Source organism: Dipodomys spectabilis, unplaced genomic scaffold, assembly GCF_019054845.1.
Source record: "Dipodomys spectabilis isolate Male_0828 unplaced genomic scaffold, ASM1905484v1 ptg000203l, whole genome shotgun sequence".
NCBI classification, from domain to species: domain Eukaryota; kingdom Metazoa; phylum Chordata; class Mammalia; order Rodentia; family Heteromyidae; genus Dipodomys; species Dipodomys spectabilis.
In genome coordinates, this window is record NW_024870880.1 from 4,103,502 (window position 1) to 4,122,801 (window position 19,300).

The window sequence follows — 19,300 nt, forward strand, 5'->3', positions numbered from 1 at the left end:
TTTGCTGATGCTTGCCTTAAGATAGTTTTCTAGCACAAACTGGTGTTACTCTCATCCCAAATGGGCAAAATAAGCCGGAAAAACACAAGAAAAATGTCACGTCCGGGTATCTCAACTCCCACTCATGATAATCAGTGGACAGAACAGATAATGAATAATCCAGAGGAGAACTCCCAAAAAGCTCTATAAACAATAATGGTAAACATGGTAAATAAAAAGATTGAAAACCTGCAAAGTACTCTGAGCATGATAGGGAGAGAGAGGAAGCAAACCGAAGATCAAAACAGGAAGCTCATGGGTGTGAGGAAGCTACTCAAAGATAGATAAAGGAATTGCATGAGCAGCTTGAGAATACTCAAAGAGAAATAAAAGAATTGTGTGTGCAGTCTGAGATCAGTCAAAGAGAACTACAGTAATTGCATGAACATGAGGAAGCTAATCAAAGAGTAATACAAGAATTGCAAGAGCAGGATGAGCATAGACAAAGATCAATAGAGGCATTCATGGAATCCATAAACAGAGAGCTGAAAGAAGTCCACAAAGGGAATGCTGAATGGATCCCAACAGAAGGAATGGAATTCCAAGGAAATCATAACCAATCAACTAAGTGAATTGAGAATAAACACTAAACACCAAATTAAGGAAGTAAAGAATTTCATACAAGTTCTAAAATAAAGATCCAACAAAGAATTTGAAGCCATAAAAGCCGACCAACTAGAAGGAAAAGAAAAAAAAAAGTAGAAAATCTGGATAGTTGAATAGACCATGAAGAAGATTGAATTCTGAGGATAGAAGACATCCTAGATATTATAGAGAAAGGACATACAACCATCCTAGACAAATCTAAGAAATATGATAGATCTATTCAACATTCAACCCTTGGAAGACACCATTAGTAGGTCTAATCTGAGGATAATTGTTGTAGAGGAGCACATAGAACCAGAAGTCCATGGTCTAGGAAATTTGTTTAACAGGATCCTAGCAGAGAACTTCCCAAACATGCAAAAAGATAGGCCTATTCAGATACAAGAAGCTTTTAGAACTCCCAATAGACCAGACCAGAACAGGATTTCCCATTGTCCCATTATATGCACAGGATCAATTCAGACCAAGGAAAAGATCCTTAAAGTTGTCATGAAGAAAAGTTCAATCACCTATAAAGGGAAACCAATTAGAATCACCTCAGATTTCTCAGCAGAGACAATCAAAGCAAGAAGAGACTAGAATGATGTAAGCAATGCCCTAAAGACAAACAACAATCAACCAGGAATACTTTACCCAGCTATACTCTCCTTAATAATCGAAGGTCAAATAAAACACTTCCATGGCAAAGAAAAATTGAAACTATATATCTCCACCACACCAACCCTACAAAAGAATCTTAAAGATATCCTACACAGAGAAAACCAACAAGACCACAATAAAGGCCAAGAAACAGCACCCAAACTGAGAATCCAAGAACCATAGGAAGAACACAGTTGCAGCAGCCCCGAAGAAGTTGGATAAAATGGCAGGAACTCTCAAATACCTCTCAGTTCTATCTCTCAACATTAACGGATTTAACTCTCCAATTAAGCAACAAAGTCTGTCTACTTGGATTAAAAAGCAAGATCCTTCTATCTGCTGCCTTCAGGAGTCACATCTTGCCCACAAAAACAAACACATTTTCAATTTTAAAGACTGGAACAAAATCTACCAAGCAAACGGCCCCCATAAACAGGAAGGAGTTGCAATCCTAATATCAGATAAAATAGACTTTTAATTAAAATTAGTGAAAAGGATGGTGCATACTAATTAAGGGATCACTCTTTCAGGAAGATATTATCATTCTGAATATCTATTTACCAAACAATGGAGCACCCAAATTTATCCAAGAAACACTACTTTCCCTCAAATCCCACATAGATCCAAAGACATTAATTGTTGGGGGCTTTAACACACAACTTTCCCCACTACATAGATGAACTTCGCAAGAACTCAACAGAGAAACCGCAGATATAAACAACTGCATAGATCAACTAGATTTAACAGACATCTATCAAATATTTCACCCAGCAGCATCAGAATACACGTTTTTCTCAGAAGACACATGGAACATTTTCCAAAATAGACCACATTTTAGGCCACAAAGCAAACTTGTCCAAATTCAGAAACACTGAAGTTATACCTTGCATTCTATCAGACCACAAGGAAATAAAATTATAATTCAACACCAAAAGCCACCAAAGAACGTCATGTAACACATGGATCCTGAACAACACACTGCTGAATTATGAGTGGGTCATGGAAGAGATTAGAAAGGAAATTCAAATGTTCATGATATTCAACAAAAATGAACACACGAATTACTAGCTCCTCTGGGACACAGCAAACGCAGTATTCAGAGGCAAGTTTCTAGCTCTGAGTTCCTACATCAACAAATTGGAGAGATCTGAAACCAATTTAATGAGCCACCTTGAAAAAGAGCAGCAAGATAAACACAATCCAGTAGATGGAAATAAATAATTAAAATTTAATCAAAATTAAATGAATTGAAATGTAAAAAAATAATAGAAAGATTCAAGAATCCAAAGAGTTGATTCTTTGAAAAAATTAACAAAATTGAGAGACCCTTAGCAAATCTTATCAGAAAAAGAAGAGAACGCACCCAAATAAACTCACGGATGAGAATGGAAACATCATCACAGAATCAATTAAGATTCAGAACATTATAAGGGAATGCTTCTAAAACTTTCATACTAATAAGTTTGAGAACTTGAAAGAAAAGGACCTTATCCTAGCAAATACTGACATGACAAAACAAAGCAAAGATGAGTCAAACTATCTTAAAAGGCCTATATCAAGCATTCAAATAGAAACAACAATAAGAGACCTCCCATCTAAGAAAAGTACAGGACCAAATGTTTTTAAAGAGGAATTCTACAAGGCCTTCAAAGCAGACATCACACCAATACTCCTCCAAATCTTCAATGAAACTGAAAAAGAAAGTTCACTACTGAACTCATTCTATGAGACCATCATAACACACATCCCCAAACCAGGAAGGGACTCATCAAGGAAAGAGAACTACAGACCCATTTCTTAGATTAACATTGATGCAAAGTTTTTCAACAAAATTTTGGCCAATCGACTTTAACAATTCATCCAAAAAATCATGCACCATGATCAAACAGATTCATTTCAGGGATGCAAATCTGGTTTAATATATGCAAATCAATTAATATACTTTAGCACATCAACAGCAGCAAGGATAAGAACCACGTGGTTATCTCAATAGATGCAGATAAAGCATTCAACAAGATCCAACACCCCTTTATTATGATGGTTCTGGAAAAATGAGGAATCCATGGAACATTCCTCAATACAATAAAGGCTGTATTTGACAAACCAATAGCCAGTATTATAGTTAATGGTGAAAAAATAAAGTTATTTCCTCTTAACTCTCTTTTTTCCTTAACTCTTATTTCCTCTCTCCACTTCTCTTCAATCTAGTATTGGAATCCCTAACTACAGCAATAAGATAAGATGCAAATGTAAGAGGGATCCAAATAGGGAAAGAAGAAGTAAAACGCTCCCTCTTTGCAGATGACAAGATCTTGTATGTAAAGAATCGCACAGAGTCCACTCCAAAATTGCTAAAGCTGATTCAAAACTCTGGCAAAGTAGCAGGGTTTAAATTAACCCTCAAAGCCGGGCGCTGGTGGCTCACGCCTGTAATCCTAGCTACTCAGGAAGCTGAGATCTGAGGATCGCGGTTCAAAGCCAGCCCGGGCAAGAAAGACCGTGAGATTCCTATCTCCAATAAACCACCAGAAAATCGGAAGTGGCGCTGTAGCTCAAGTGGTAGAGCGCTCGCCTTGAGCTGAACAGCTGAGGGACAGCGCCCAGGCCCAAAGTTCAAGCCCCACGACCGACAAATAAAAAATAAATTAATTAATTAACCCTCAAAAATCAATGGCTTTTCTGTATGCCAACAATAAGAAAAGTGTGACTGAAATTAGGAAAGCAACTCCATTCGTAATAGCCCCACAAAAAATAAAATACCTAGGAATTAACTTAACCAAAGTAGTGAAGGACCTCTATGATGAAAACTTTAAAAAACTGAAAAAGGAAATCAAAACTGAACTTAGAAAGTGGCAAAACTCCCAGGCTCCTGAATTGGGAAAGATCAACATCGTGAAAATGGCAATACTTCCCAAGGCTATCTACAAATTAAATGTGATACCTATCAATATTCCAACCTCATTCTTCAAGGAAATAGAAGAGGCAATCAAAAAATTCATATGGAACAATAAAAGACCCTGAATAGCAAAAATGATCCTTAACAGAATGAACAGTGCTGGAAGAATATCAATACCAAATTCAAATTCAACTACAAAGCCATAGTAATCAAAACAGCTTGGTGCTGGCACAAGAACAGACTTCAGGACCAATGGAATAAAATTGAAAACCCAGAAATGAACTAACAGACCTATAGCCATCTCCACTTCGGTAAGGGAGCTAAAAAATAGAATGAAAGAAAGACAGCCTCTTCAGTAAATGGTGCTGGCAAAATTGGTTAACAACGTGTAGAACACTAAAGCTAGATCCTTATATATCACCCTGTACCAGAATCAACTACAAATGGATCAAAGACCTCGCAGTCAAAGCAGACACTCTGAAAACATTACAGGATGGAATTGGAGAAACCCTAGGCCTTGTTGGCACAGGCCAAAATTTTCTTAATAGAGACCAGGAAACAACAAATCAAAGAAAGGTTGGACAAATGGGATTGCATAAAATTGCAGAGCTTCTGCATGGCAAAGGACATAGCTAGCAAGAATAATAGAAAGTCTACGGATTGGGAGAAGATCTTCATTAGCCATAAAATGGACAAGGGTCACAGATCGAAAATATACCTTTAACTCAAAAATTTAAATCCTCCAACAAATCTTCAAAGAAACAACTGCCCAATAAATAAGTGGGCTAAAGACTTAAAGAGAAAATTCTCTGTAGAGGAAAGAAGGATGGCCAATAGACACATGAAGAAATGCTCAACCTCCCTAGTCATAAAAGAAATGTAAATCAAAATAATATTGAGATACTACATCACCCCAGTTAGAATGGCTATAATCAAGAACTCTAATAACAACAGATGCTGGAGGGGATGTGGACAGAAAAGAACACTACTTTATTGTTGATGGGAGTGTAAACTTGTTCTACCAGTTTGGAAAGCAGTATGGAGGTTCCTCAAAAGAATCCACATAGAGCTCCCCTATGACCCAGCAATCCCACTTTGGGTATTTAACCAAATGTTCACATACAAGACCACAGTAGAGCTTCCAGCACAACTACGTTTATTGCATCATTATTTACCATAGCTAATATATGGAACCAACCCAGATGCACCTTAGTAGATGAGTAGATCAAGAAAATGTGGTATATATACACAATGGAATTTTATGCCTCCATCAGAAAGAATGACATTGACCCATTTGTTAGGAAATGGAAAGACTTGGAAAAAAATATATTAAGTGATGTAAGCCAGGCCCAAAGAAACATAAGTGCCATAGTTTCCCTTATTTTCAATAACTAGTATATGTCTGAGACAAACAGAAACTCTCAGACAAGTTGATGTAAGGGAAATGAACCTTAAGATATATATTCAAATGTTTTTTTTTTCCTTTCATACGATTGTTTCTAACACATTTATAAGATTATTTCTTTTTTGCTTTGTATGTAGCTCCCCTACTGTACCTTCCCTGCTATCATTGTACTTGATGTTGGTATAATTTGTGGAGGGGAAGGGAAAAAACAAATGGTTTAAATAATAGGGATACAGTTGGACCCATTACAACAATGAGATGTCTAAGTCATTATGCCAAAAACAAACTTTAAAATTTTGGTGGGGGGGAGGTGAGGATTGGGTAGGCTGCGGGGAGAGGACGGGAAGTTATGGGAAGGTGAAACAAAGGAGGAGGCTACAATGCTTGATAAGAACTGTACTTATTATCTTGCCCATGTAATTGAAACCCCTTTGTACAGTATTTCCACAACAACAAAGAAAAATAAATTTACATATAGAATGAAATTAGTTCCAATAATGCATTGCATTAAGGTATTTAGAAATAACTGAGAAACTTAAAGGTGCATAAGATTTTTTTTTATTGGAAATGAAGGGATATTGGAATTTGATTCTCTATATTTTAAGCGATTTGCTTAAAAGCATAGGCAAAATTAAATTTACATTTGCAGCAGATTTGACATATTAAATTTTGTATATCGAAAGGGAAACAAGCCTCAACAATATGTCAATTCTCTCTACTTATTTATCTCTAAAGGTTTATGCTTCTTGTCTCTGAATATTAAAACTTCAAAAAATTTATGTTTAGCTAGTTGTGCAAAGGGGTTTTGCTTCATCAAGTCAGTGTTGAATAGAATGTATGTGCATTTCAATATACAGTGCATCTGAATCATTGTCAAATTTCACATTTTTCTTCCTTCCCTTACCCCAACCCCACCTATCCCTTCATGTTTCCTACTTACATTCTCACATATGTACATTTTTGCCCAGATCCTCTTTTAATAGTTGTTTCAACTTCATGTTATTTTGTTAAATATCTCTACTTTGGCATTTGGCGATGGGTTTGCCACATATTCTCTTCCATGTTTGACCTACATAAATGAGTATATTTCTCCACATTTCTAATCTCTGAATGGCTAAGATAGATCTCCTTTACTATTCACCTTCTGTCCTAAATTTAGAATTGGACTTTCAGGGACATCCAATAGAGCATTTTTACTCTCTACATATTGAAGATGGAAGGGAAATAATTTCCATGCTCTCCATGTTATCCATATTTCCATGTTATCCATCATGAATTCCCATCACTTATCACTACAGCAGTCTAAATTTAAAGTCATATCTTCTGCATTATATTCACACAGTATAAATGAATATCAATGGCAATTTACCTAATATTGGAAGTTTAGGGATGATCTTTAATTTCTTATGATAGAAGCAGGAATCAGTTTCAATTTTCAGATTCCACTATGTAGTGAGCCCTGTAGTCTTCTAAATTTTCGATAAATTTCGAGTTACCTTTTGTTAATAATTTAAAAAGTTTTATTTCAGTATTTGAAATGCTGCTCCAATTATTTTAAAAGTTTCACAATAAGTTAGACTGAACTTTTTCCTCCCATGTTCCCCACTAGTTCAGTTTAAGTCTCCTTTCACTTTATTTTTTGAGAGACCAAGGAATGAGGGTAAACAGAGAGATGATCATTACTCAGATATCTCCTTCCTCTTCTGTTTCTGCTGTTCTTGTTAAGAAGAAGACTGGAGCAGGGAAAAGAGTGATGCTTGACTTCACCATACAAGGGGGCATTCCTGGCATGTCAATTATTGTTTCTCAGAATCACTGAAATTGCTTACTCTTGCCATCTCTCTGACAGTAACCTAACTGTGGCTTCCTTGGTGCAGAAGGAAGTACACTAACAGGTTATTACCCGTAAATTGGTATTTTATATCTCAGCTTACTACTACCAAAAATAAAAAGCTTTGGCTACATAAAAGCAAAGGTACTGATTGTCCAACAAAACCTTAGTGAGGAGTAGACAATTCTACTCAGCTACGCCCTCCTCTCATATCCTGCCTTCCACTCCCCTCCCCTCATTCAACCTCCCTTCATTTCTTCTTTCTTTGTGTCTCTCTCCTGCATATTCATCTCTATCTTCTCTCTTTTTCTCTTCCAGTAGCAAGAGCTTTGATTTATCAGACAACACATAAATAATTGAACAATTTTTTTCCTCTTTTTGTGATTTTTTATTCTTAAGAAGTGAATTCTAGCACAGCACCAATGGCTTACACCTAGATATTCGGTAGGTTCAAATTTGACAATTGCAATTCGAAGCTATTACAAGTGGATAAACCTAAGAGATTCTTTTCTCCACTTGTGGTAAATGGAGTAAGTGAAGGTGTGGCTCAGCTGGTATAGAGCAAGCACTGAGAATTAAAGCCCAGGTAGAGCTCAAGGCCAGGAGTTCAAACCCCAGTACCAGCACAAGATTAAAAAAATGAGTCCTTTGTCTTTGAAATGGGATATTTCTCCAAAAATTCATACCTAGGACAATTTTCAAGGTCTAAGACTCTTTTTAAGGCTCTTTCACATGTTAAAATGATTCCTCTGCTTGATTCATATTATGGAAAATAGGAGTCACACTTCATATTAAAAAGTATGCACATTACTGAACAGTTCTTACCATTTTTAATGTAAAGGATGCATGGGAGAAGATTTCATCTCATATGGGTGAGTTAGGTTTGGCTCACTGACAGACTTTTGCAAGTAAATGAGGGTCTGTTTTCATGTGAAGAAGTCCATATAGATGGTTTTCTAGGAGAGAGAACAAGATACCTGTTTCCAAGTTTGAATCAGATTAAGTTTATTCCTATGATATGGTAAAAAGAAAGAAGCTCAACTCATACAACACTCTGCAGACAGTAATTTCAAAAATATTAAAAACCCATGTCTATGTTTTGAACAGCTCATTTGTCACAAACTAAAAACAGTTTACTGAGCCAAGAAAACATAAGTTAGAGCAATAGGAACTATGTTAAATATAGTTAATGGCTGAGTGTTATGTGTAAAAGAGTTCTGTAATCACAACTAAAATATAAATTTTTTCATCATGTCCCTAACAAGAATCTCTAAGATAGGCCTTGCTAAATCTGTCATAGAGGGTGGAGTTTATGCAATTGTCAGGTTTGTTTAGGGTCCAATATCTTCCTCAGTCTCTTGGGTTGCAAACTGCTCACACCATATGCAGTGTCTGGAAACACATGCTGTCTTGCTAGGCACCTAAGGGATTTTGTTTAATTGGGCCACACTACACATTCATATTTGATTTTACCTCTAAAATCTTTTCTCCTTAGTTTAAAAACACAGATGTGAATTTATAATGTAAAATAGCACCTAGAATTTATATGAAATTGTCCAAACTATTTGGAATGTAATGATTATAGTGTGTCAGGTAGTATGTAATAATTGATTTTGGGGAAAGTCAATTACAGTGGATTTTTGTGAAATACTGAGTAATAGAATTATATTTGGTTCTATAAAAAATTGACGATTACATCTAAAAATCACTCAGTTATAAGTTAATTCTGAAACAATAAGATTGTTTACTGGAAAAAGCTAGAAGTTTCAATAAGCTTGCTTTTTAAAAATTGACTTGGATCTGGACTTTGGTGACTCATGCCTGGAATCCTCGCTACTCAGGAGTCTGAAATCTGAGGATAGTGGTTGAAAGCCAGCCTGGGCAGAAATTCTGTGAGACTCTTATCTCCAATAAACCAGAAATGGCACTGTGCCTCAAGTGGTACAGTGGTAGCCTTGAGCTGAAGAGCTAAGGGACATTGCCCAGTCCCAGAGATCAAGGCCCACAACCAACAAAAAAAAATGACATGGAGTTTTACTATATTATTTCATGATTTTTATGAGTGGTTGTTCAGTGAAGATGTCATTGGTTTTTATATTTTCAGTTGGCATAAAATGAGCCTACTATTGTATTAAATTTATCAAATAAATTTTCTTATTCTATGACTGCATAAATTTTGTGGGTAATGGTTAAAAGCAAGTTGCTTTTTTGAAATAAAATATTTATATTACCCCCCAAAAAAGAGGAACAAGTTAAAATATATGCCAGAGACTTACTCTGTAAATCTTCATGGACTAATAGCCTGTCAGTTTGTTTTAACTTTTAATAAAAAATTAAAACAATCTTGGATAACATGAACCCATTTAAATTTCTTCATCGTTGTCATTTAAGATTCACTTTAAAAAGAAGTTCAATGGGTGAGTGTTTTTTCCTTACTTTTCCAAAGAAATGATCATTTCATCATTATAGTTTATAGCACAATATACCCAGAAAGCATTTCTTAAGGAAAAAGAATTTTTCCCATTCTTTGGTTTGCTTCAGTCTCTATTTAAACTGCATACCACAACTCACCCACCCTATTGTCTGTCTTTTCATTTGAAACATTTCAAAAGTTTTCCTTCAGCCAGCAAAGTTTTACAAAACAGCATGCTTTCATTCATTGTGCTTTCCAAAATATATCTCACAAATGCCAACAATGAAACACAATCTGAAACATCTGTGGACTTTTCCACTTAGAGTGGAAAAATCGCTTTCCTTACTCCTTAGAACTAGCTGTTTACAGGCATTAATTGCTCTATCAGTTCCATGCATTAGAACAGCTGCATTTGACAATGGCGTACATGTTAATTTGTTTACCACATCTGGTTTGTTTTCAGGAAGGACTGTGTTCATGAAAGATGGTAATAGATGAATTTTTCAATTATGAAGTTTAATAGGGCTCTGAGTTGTGGATATAAAACATCAATTTCCGTGACTAAATATTTAAATTAAATCCCATAAAGTATATTCCTTCAATTTTCTGGGTAAAGTGTTCTACAATCTAGGTATTTTTAAAGAAATACTATATGTTGTTTCCTTGGTGACAACGTAATTGGAGGATTTAAAATTTTATATACCATGCCCATCTTAAATGAGGTAGATGTACTTGGGTTGGCATGCAAAACTTTTGGTAACTAAGGTAAGTGCTATACCACTGAGCCACCTTCCCAGCCTTTCATGCATGCAAAACTTTTGGGACAGCATTAATGTTTGAATCTTGGCAAGGATTTGATTGGGAATTGTGACAGACTTTCATAGTATAAGAAGAAAAACGAAAGGCCATACTAATATTTTTTTGGGGGGGGGCAATTGGGAGACCTGAACTCTGGCCTGGGCGTTGTCACTCAGCTATTCAGCTCAAGGTCAGCGCTCTACCACTTGAGTCACAGCGCCACTTCTGGCTTTTTTCTTTTTGCTTATGTGGTGCTGAGGAATTGAACCAAGGGCCTCATGAATGCAACTCAAGGGCTCCACAACTAAGCCACTTCCCAGCCCCACTAATACTTCTCTCTGCTACATTGTTATATTAGTTTATTCAAACACACACATACACACGTACAATCACACAGATACACACATTTGTAGTGTAAAGACCCACTCCGTCTGCAAGAAAATATTTTAATAAGAATTCCATAAAATATTTAGTCTACTGAGTTCTGATTAGAATTTACAGAAATATCTGCTTGATATTTCTGTAAATATCAAGTACAAGTCATTGTCATTTGTGAAGGTGTTGCGAATTGAATTTAGAATGACCCAGAAAGATCTATGTGTTAAAGAAAAATAACTTTCTATTTCCTCCCAGACTGTGGAGAATATCTGAATAGTTCTGGAGATTAAGTTCTTCAGCGTGAAAGCTATGAGAACATAGACTCTCAACTGCTTTCTTATTTTATATTTTAATCAGTCTAGGTCAAAAACTTTTCTCTTTGACATACTAACCACCTAACCATTGCCTTGTCACAGGCTGCCAAAGCAATAAAACCAACTGAACATACACTGAAACCTTCAAACTTGTAAAACTGAACAAGCATTTCTGTTTGATAAATTGACAACATCACTTATTATGGTAGGTTATACAGCTAACACGGAAGTCTAGTCTTTCTAACAATGTAGAGTATATTAAATTATGCTTCATTATAAAATATCTAACTCCATGTTTTATTTTATATTTTTGTTTCTGTTGATCGCAGGGCATAAACTCAGGGCCTGGTTGGTGTTTTTGTGTTCTATGCCAGTGCTCGACATAAAATCTGAACTGGAATGCTCGACATACAATCTGAACTAGAACTCCATTTGCCCTTGTGGTTAATTGGAAATAAGAATCTAATGAACTTTCCTATGCAGGCTGGATTTGAACTGAGATCTTCAGATCTTAGCCTCTTAACTAGCTAAAATTACATCCTTGAGCCACCAGTGCCTACTCATGTTGCATATTTGGTGTAATTCAAATTTTCAGCATTGTATAGATGCTCCTACTACAATATAAAAATACTTAACATACTTTTCACTGTATTTGTTGTTGGTATAATTTGTGGAGGGGTAAGGGAAAAACCAAGTTGTTTAAGTAGGGATACAGGTGGACTCAGTGCAACAATGAGATGCTATGTAGGAAAATGAAATTTACAATTTTGGCCCAAGATGGGGGAGACGGTCGGGAAGGGGAGATGGAAAGGGATGATAAAGGGATAAAAAGGATAGAACTGTACTCATTACATTGTCCCTGTACTTGTATCCCCTCTGTATGGTATTTTCACAAAAAATCTTAAAACATAATAAGGATATTTGTAAAGTATATAATGAAGGAAGAATTTTCATTCTTTACAAAATATATGCAAAATCTATGCTAAACTATCTATATTTTACTCTACCTTTCCTGCAACCATTTTGATATAGTTGATATAGTTTAATACCTGTTATGCCAAGTTTGTCTATATTCTACTGGAGATTTATTTTTTCATGTATGTGTGTATATGTATATTTATATTTATATGTATCTATCTATCTATCTATATATGTTCCAATGTGGATCATCAAACTTGAAACTTTGCTTTTTTTTTTTTTTTTTGCTGTTTATCAGTTAACCTGGTCGGCTCAATCTGTGACAATATCTCTGCTCATTCCTTTATTTACCACACCATCAGCCTTTTAAAATTAACTTTATTTTCAGAGATGATTACCAATCAGTCCAATCAATATACACCCAGAGGGTTTTAATAAAACAAGCTTTAAGGAAGGAAGATAACATGAAGTGACAACTACAAAATTTCTACAGAGACCTGACATCTTTCACATTTTTGCCTTCCTCCTGATACTTAAGCAATCATTGACTAACACTATTAATAATACTGCAATCATAACTTAAAGATCAGTGTTTTTTCCAACCTGAAGCCTTCTTTTCCATGATTTTTGACATAAACTTTTGTGAGACTTTTTTGATTGTGATGGTATTCCATCCCAAACAAAGCCATGTATATCAAGAAAGCCTATATTTTCAACTCAGAGTACTAAACAAAAGAGGGAGAAAATTAAGGTTAGCTATATATGTTAAGCACAAATATAGCTAATATCAAGATATTGTGAGATGGTATAATTTTACTGGATAAAGTGGGTCAAATCTATAATATTATCTACTTGGAAAACAGAGCTTAGAGAATTCCAGTTCCAGGCAAAATGTTTTATGCTTGTGTTAGGAGGACCTCAGTCCAAGCAGAACCAGGCATGGTGGTAGGACCTCAAAATAAGCAATAAAATTATAATCTGCAGGTATGGTGGTAGTAGAGATGCCTTTTCACAAGTATAGGTTTTGAGTTCAATCCTCCAGTAGTGCTGGGAATTTAAATGTGGAATGTCTAAGGTCAAGATTTCATACTTGTCTTACAAGCTCTAATAAAACCTTTACCTCTTTTGCTATTTTTTAAAAGTATAACAGTAACTTCCCTGCCTCAAACAAATAATTTCATATTAGAGATTTTCTTCTATCTATTAAGTAATATGTTATGTCCCACTGAAATCAGACTAAAGATAAAAAACCCATTGTCTTACAAAGTGACTGTATATGGAAACAGAATCTCAAAGGTAGCATTTAAGTTGAAGTCTACTCCAAGAGAAGCAGAATGCCTTGAATATGCCAAGGAAAGAGGAATCAGAAGCTAACTCTAATCTTGGTGTTTTAATTCCACCAACTCAAACACAATGTATTTACAATGTTAATGCTACCCAATTTGTGGTATTTTATTATTGCAATTACTAGCAAACATGTGGAAGCTATAAGACATGAAAAGTCATTGACTCTTCTGATCCAAGACTCATCTCTATAATCCTAGTGATTAAGAAGTACGAGACTTGGGGGATAATGGTTTTCAGGCTGGTAGGAAAGTTCATGAGGTTCTATCTCCAATTAACTACAAAAATTTCTGGCTGGGGCATGGTTCATATAGTAGACTTACTACTGTTAGCAAAAAATCAAAAACAAAAAACTGAGAGCATAATGTATGTTCAAGCCCCAAACTGGCAGAAAGAAAAAGTCCTTAGAAGAATACTATGAGAAACAGAATTATGAATAGGAAAGCAGAAACAAAAGAAATAAACTTATTGATATAGACAAAGCTTCTCAATGTGAAATATGGCACAAACTGTAATATTTAGGGTTTTCCTTCCTATACAGTAGAAATAAATGGCATTTTTACTTGACAAACTAAAATATAAAACTGTATGCAATAAATAATCACATTACTTTTGTTTCCATCATTTAACTTGTTCTCCTAAATATTTCTCGAATAGTGTAGCTTTTGAAAATCAATAAATGTTGCATTTTCATATATGATTACATATCCTTCCAAGTGTTGTCTAAAATTGATCTACACTGAAATGATAGCCATTGACATCTTTCTCAAGATATTTATACTTTCAGCTGACCTTCCACAAAACTCATACCCAAAATATAAATTTTTAGTTTGTTCATGCAAACATAGGAACATAAACATACTTCTCAAAATGTTAATTACTTTTATCTGTAGTCATTAATGAAGTATAACTAATAGAATTAAGTATATACTCTGAGGGAAATAAGATACTTCCTTCTAAATACAGATTTGCAGACACACACACAATCACAAATGCATACATATATATTATACCACTTTGACTCAGGTTAGATTCCTGACATTGGGTGTCAGCAGTTATCTAATAATCAAATTTTCCTGCCCAGACATAAAATACATTCATAATTTCACACAGACATAAACACCAGATCATTCAAAATGATGAGAATACTTAACAGAACCAACCAGCCCTTGTGCCATCTACTCCCTGATTTCTTTTATTCATGATGATGCATTTTCATATCATAAAAATATTTCTGTCTCTGATTAGCAGAAAAATATGCTATCATATAATGGAAATTGTAGGTAAAATTACTTGTAATGTATAATATATTTTATCAAAGACTTCTGTTTCCTTCTTGCAGAGGGTTTCTCGCATTTTGCCCTAATGTCTATAATTAAATTACAAAGGACATGCCATATATCTTAATTCATTTTTCCTAAAGGTTATGCTATGGAGTTGGATCTGATTTATTTGCTTATTCTAAATTAAATATTCTCAACAACTGGAATTATTGTTTATGTTACTCCTAATCCAAATGAAATATCAAATAGAACTGGAAATTCCCCTCGGCAATGATTTGTGAACGTCATTAATGGTTGTGGAGGGATGAAGGATTTGAATTATCTAGAGTGCATTAAAAATGGCACTGTTATTCAAAGGGCTGATCATTTAGTAAGCTTTTAAATTGTGGACTTCTTATTTCATCTAAGAAGGAACCAGTATGCTTTTCTTAACATTCTTGCCTGCAAAGCAGTAGAATTATTTCCTTTGTACAGTTGATGTCCAGCTGCGACTTTAGTGAAACCTACAAACAACTGCACAGGTGTCTTAGCTGCTCTAGATTTTGAAATTTTCTTCCTGTAGCCCTTGTGATTTGAGCCCAGATTCAAGGGATAGTCACATAATCCACAAAAACAAAGCACCACAATATACAAAGACCACGTGCAAAATGAGGTTCAATTTTTTCTATGTTGATTTCTTTTTTTATTGATTGTCTTTTAAGGAGCTTAGGGTGTTTATTTCTCATTATTTTTGATGTGACTTAAATTTTCCAGATTTTTCAAATAAAATAAAGAATTATAAAAGAGACCTATTAGGTCACAAAATACAGCTAACCATTTGCGTGATTTTTTTTATTCTAATCCTGTTTTCAGTTATCTTCAAATAACGTTGAGATGAGCCTAGCATATGTGTAAATTGACATGGATAAAGCACACAGAATTCTGGAATCTTTCGACTGTGATTTCTATATAACTTCACTTAGAAAATTATCACTTGTTTCATGTCTTAAGTAATCTACTTAAAACAATTTTTATTAATTTTGTTAATAGATGTCATAATCTATGGTACTGATTCATTGCATAAGTATTTGATTCCTTATCTCAACTGAATTAACATTACATTTATTTTAATTTTTTACACATGAAATAATGACATTCTTGAGGATAAAACGTGCCTGCTTTTCATTTTGGTTGCCAAAATGGAATTATTAGACATTTGGAACATTTAAATCTGAACTTTCAAATTTCACTAGGACTTGAATTGTTTTACTTACAAATTTAATATTAAAATAAAAAGCACCATTAAATAGAAAGCAAAATTATGTTATCACACCTTAATCCCTGAATTGACTTCATGATAAAAAACAATTAGATTTATATAACAAGATATATATACTCAAACGAACTATGAGATACGGAACAGAAAGCTTCTTTTTTGTTTTGTGTTTGTTGTTGTTTATAGTTTGTGAAAATTCTGTCTTATTTACCTTATGCCTGGTATATTCATTGTATGTCTTCAGGAAGGTGAGGGGTAGGCACAGAGCTTTAGAGAAAAGAGTGAAAAATTGCAGCATTGGAGTTCATTGAACATTGATGAAAGTGAACTATTTAACACATGGGTGGGGACAGGAGGGTGGGACTGGGAACAAGTGAGGGAACTGAAGACATTTCACAAAAGGAAATGTTCTCATTACCTGACCCTTGTAACTGCAATCCATCTGTAAATCACCTTAATAAGAACAACAGAGTAAATTTCTGTTAAAAAGACAAACAAAATGTTGTTTCTTAGAATCCTGGAAATTTGTTTTGTTCACTGGTTTGAGCTGGTTGAGTCTATCTCTGAAAATAGCTACATTGACATTCATTGGGCGAATTTTTGAGCTACTAGTAGATAAAAGTCAATTATGATTGTATGCTTTTTGACACTGATTCATTTATTTCTTTAATCTAATTTGTATTATTTCTGTCTACTGGTTTTTGGTTTTGTTTTTCCTGATTTGTCAAAGACTTAGTGGTGCATCATTAGTGTTGATTTAAGATTGTTCTAATTTGTTGATATACATACTCAAAGCTATAAATATTCCTCTGAGTATTGTCTGTGCTGCTGCTGTGTCCCAGAGGAGGTAGTATTTTGTGTGTTCACTTCCACTGAATTCCATAAACGTTGGAACTTCCCTGCATATCTCTTCAGTGACTCACTGATGATTTAGCAATGTGTTATTCAGTCTCTGTGAGTTTCAGAATGTTATGTGATGCCTTTTGATGTCTAGATCTAATTTGGTTTCATCATGGTCTGACAGGATACAAAGAGTAATTTTATTTTTATTTTTGAATTTTGAAAGATTTTCCTTGTGACCTAAGATATGTTCTACTTTGGAGAACATTCCATGTGCTGCTGAGTGGAATATATATTGTGACATTGGTAGGTGAAATACTCTGTAGATATCTGTTAGGTATAGCTTGTCAATACATTTATTTAGCTCTAAAGATTTTTGCTAAGTTTTTACCTGGGTGGCCTGTCCAGAGGTAAGAATGATTTGTTCAAGCAACCAAAAATTTATTTGGATGTATGCATGTTTTTAGGGTAAGTAGCATTTCTTTGATGAATTTGTGAGCTCTAGGATTCAGGACATTGATATTTAGAATTGTTATATCCCACTGATGGAGTTTTCTTTGTCAATATTTAATGTCCTTCTTTGTCTCTTTTTACTTTCATACCACCTATATTTTAAAGCCAATTTTATCTAATATTAGTATAGCTACGCTAGCCTATTTATGAGGTCAATTTTTAATTTGTAAAGATGATGTACAGAAGGGTTACAATTACATAAGTCAGATAATGAGCACATTTCTTTTTGAACCGTGTCACCTCTTCACTCATGTTCTCCCAGTTTTTCCCTTTCAACCTCCCTCTCACATAAGTTGTATATTTCATTTACAATGTAGTGTCTATTGAGTAGCACTGCTGTATTTAAGCCTTTGTCCCACCATTTGTGTATTCCCCCTTGCCCTATCCAAACGTACATATAAGACCAAATGTGCAGAAATTTAAATAAATGGCATCAGAACACTGAAGGAAAAAGCAAAATAATAAACAAACTCTCATAATCATTTCTTGGAGATTATGTTAATGAACATTATTTTATATGATAATATTCGTACAGCTATTACTCCTTTGTGATCCTCTCCAATGGGCATCCTCCTTTGATCTCACTGTATAAATGTTTACAATCCCACAAAATTTATTATGTCCAAGTGTAATGTTTTCTCTTTTACCATCCAACTGTGTTTACTTGTAGAATTAGAGGCACATTCTACTGCAACAAATGAGGGAAATTAGGCAACCTATATTTATTTGAGTCTGTCTTTCTTCACTTAATATAAGTTTGTTCCAAGTCATATAAATAAATTCATAATGGAATTCTGTTCATCCATCGGAAAGAATAATATTGCACCATTCTAAAGGAAAAATGAAACATTAGAAATAATATTAAGTGAAATAACGCAGACCCAGAGAAACTTAGTTTGCATGAATTTCCTCACTTGTGGTAGATAGTAGTGTCAATAAATATAAAAGTAAACACACTGGATGGTATGCAAGGAGGTACAAATGCATTATCTGAAGTGTCAGAGTCCATGGAGAGTGAAAATACTATAATTCTCTTAAAAGGCTAAGCCGAAGCCCAACAAAAGAAATACCAGTAAATGTGTAGTGCAAGAGAGGATAGTGGGGGGCAATGTGAGAGTGGTAGGAAATTGAATGGGAAAAGGATAGAATATAGGCAAGAATCCATTGTATACTTCCCAGAGAATTCTTGAATTAAAAATCTGGGCTACAGCTTAGACATTAACCTTACAAAAATGTTTGTAGTTTAAAAGTTGATACTCCTGGAGAAATAAAACATAAGAATGTAAAGGAGTCTGGGAAATTCAGTTTGCATCCAGCCTTGGCAGAAAAGTCTTTGCAGCAGTACATATAATAAATCAGTCAAAAGCTGGATTGGAAGAATGGCCCAGGTGATGGAATACCAGTTATTAGCAAGATTGCTGAATAGAGTTTGAGGATTTTGCATACATACATACAAACATACACATACACACAGAGGCACTTATATGTGCACACACAAATACACAAATGAAAGAACTCTCAGAATGTGTAGAAAAGTTAAAAAACAATAAATATATGTCCTGAATAAGACTACAATCAAGTGATAATTTTTTTTTTTGGTCGGTCTTGGGGCTTGAACTCTAGGCCTGGGTGCTGTCCCTCAGCTCTTCAGCTCAAGGCGAGCGCTCTACCACTTGAGCTACAGCGCCACTTCCGGTTTTCTGGTGGTTTATTGGAGATAGGAGTCTCACGGTCTCTCCTGCTCGGGCTGGATTTGAACCGCGATCCTCAGATCTCAGCCTCCTGAGTAGCTAGGATTACAGGCGTGAGCCACCAGCGCCCAGTTTTC